We start from the raw sequence: 2,788 nt of genomic DNA on the forward strand, positions 1-2,788 counted from the left end.
TGGATGGATGGATGGATGGATGGATGGATGGATCAGAAGGTGGATGCAAAGATGGATGGATGGATGGATGGATGGACCAGTGGGTGGATGCAAAGATGGATGGATGGATGGATGGATGGATGGATGGATGGATGGATGGATGGTTGGATGGACCAGAGAGTGGATGCAAAGATGGATGGATGGATGGATGGATGGATGGATGGATGGATGGATGGACCAGAGGGTGGATGCAAAGATGGATGGATGGATGGATGGATGGATGGATGGACAGGTAGGTGGGTGGGTTGACAGATGGATGGATGGACAGACATGGATGGATGGACTGGTGGGTGGATACAAAGTTGGATGGATGGATGGATGGACTAGTGGGTGTGTGGGTGAATGGGCAGATGGCTGAAATGGTGGGTGGGTGGGTAAGAGGATGGGTGGATGTATGGCCTGGAGGGTGGGTGGGCAGACATGCCATTCTACCTCTGCACCTCTTGGTTGGACTTCAGACACATGCTATCCTCAAGGAGCCTTCATTCCACGGCTCCGCAAAGGGCACAGAGATCCCTACTGCAGGATTAACACATAAAGACACACCAAGCTTAATATCTGGTGCACAGTAGGGACCTCACTAAAGTGTGAAAACACCCCTGCTACCTCTGTCTGCCAGGAAGAGTAGTCAGCACAGCCGTCACTGTGCTCCTGAAAAGCAGCCAGGATGGATTTTCCACAGTCATCCCGGGAACTCTGTCTCCGGCATCTTGAACTGCTTAACCCTACAGGCCTCTGTCCCAGATAAAACCACCCACCCACCCTCCCAGAACAGCCACCCCCAGGAAGAAAAGGGAGACAGGGCTACAGACCCCTGCTGCAAAGGGACCCCCCCACTCCCACCCCAACCCTTCTGCCCACAGAATTACCCCGCAGACCAGCTCCCAGGCTCCCAGGGTGAGGCCATGAGAATCACAGAGAAGGGTTCACATCACATACCCATCATCTCCCAGCTCTCAGCCCTGCAAACTCCATCCCCACCTCCACCATCGGGGACTTGCAGAAGAGGAAGAGCCAAATATCAGAGGCAGAGACTATGCCTGCCCCTGCTTTCTCTCTGTGGCTCACTCTCACCCTTACTCTTGGTCTCTGAACCATAGTCCTGGGTGGGCTGTGCCTTTACAAATCCCAAGTCCAGGCTCTATGGTAGACGTGAGGCCACAGAGGCCCAGGGCAGCACAGCACCCAAGCCTCCTGGCAGTACTGTGGTCAAGTGAGACATGGGCTGTTCCCTGGTTTCTCCCATGCATCTGTGCCCTTCGCCCTTCGGCTCACAAGAGGCCTCTAGCCTCCCACCGTCCCTGAAGCTGCCTCCCTCTGGCTATGGAGCCCACCAGCCTTGGGCACAGCTGTGGTAAGTGAAATGGCAACGTTCTATCTTTCCCGCAGGCCAGGCCTAGGTGTGGTCCAGCTCGAGCACCCGGAGGGTGAAGCCCTGGCTCCCTCCCTGCGGCCGATTGCAAAGACAGCCCTAGTCTTCACATCTCCCAGACCCAGATCCTTGGCTGAGCAGCCTCGCAGGGCCCTCCGCCCCCATGTGAGTGCTCACCCATGGCTTCCATGAGCCCATGCCAGAGGCTGAGCAGATGCAGCACAAGCCTGCCGCTCTGCATGGGGCTGCTTTCTTCATCTGCATCTGCCACCGCGGTGACATCAGGCCTGGATGAGTCTGCAGAGGATCAGAGCAGAGCAGCCATCATCCCAGCCAGCCTAGCCAGGGAGCCGACCTGGACTGACCTGGACGCACTAAACCCCATGGCACCTGAGAAACGTGCACTTCTGATTTGGTATTTATTTGTTACCCGGTATGACAGTGACAAAGACGATGGACAGAGCCCTCAACTCACCAGGTAACGCCACCTGCTCTGAGGCAAGCCAGCACAACCCCCCAGGCAATGGAGGCTCAAGAGGCTAAGGGCTTATTCAAAGTCACGCTGGAAGTTGATCCAACTTCAGAGTCCTCTTGGGACCTGCCCCCATGATGCGCTGGCCTGGCAGCCACAGGCGAGTCCGCCTCCACCCTGCCATCCGGGAACCACAGTCTGGCAAGGAGGGCTGAGGTGGGGCAGGGTGGGTATATTTGGGAATTTGAGGCAGAAGGGGCAGTTGTGCCAGGCCCTGAGGGCTGAGATCAGTTTCTGCAGCTGGACAATGAGGGGTGGAAGGACCCGCAGTCGCCAAGAAGAACCGCCCTAGTCCACTCGCACCACAGAGCCACCACTGCCACTGCGTTCACGGCCCCTGACACTAGGGACACTGCCACTGAGTTCACAGCCCCTGACACTGGGGCCAGGTGCATTTCGCCTGCGCCTTTCCATGAGATCCATCAGACTCCTGCAGGGGAAAAGCAGTCAACGAAGCAATACGGTTTGAGCCCTGTGTGCCACCCCACCTTCCATCTCCCAAGCTCCCCATAAACCCACAGGAAAGGTTACCATGACTCCTGAGCAAACTGCGACCCAGAGAGGTTCCAGACATGCCCAGAGCCACACAGCCTCTAGGAAGCAGAATCGGGATGTGAACCCAGTCTGTGAGACTCCAGGCATCCCTCAGATAGAAAGGCATGGTCCTCATGAAATGGCCCCGGCCAACTGGCATTGGTGCCCTGGCACAGCCCAAGGACCTTGGAAATGCCATTTTCAAAGTGTTTGCCCTAAGACAACTGCCAGAGAACGTCAGGCTCTGCGTCTACCAACTACAAGGGCCTTGAACCTGTGGCCCCGGCTGTGGACAGTCACAGGCCATGCAG

This window comes from Callithrix jacchus, chromosome 8, assembly GCF_049354715.1.
Source record: "Callithrix jacchus isolate 240 chromosome 8, calJac240_pri, whole genome shotgun sequence".
In the NCBI taxonomy this organism is placed as follows: Eukaryota; Metazoa; Chordata; class Mammalia; order Primates; family Cebidae; genus Callithrix; species Callithrix jacchus.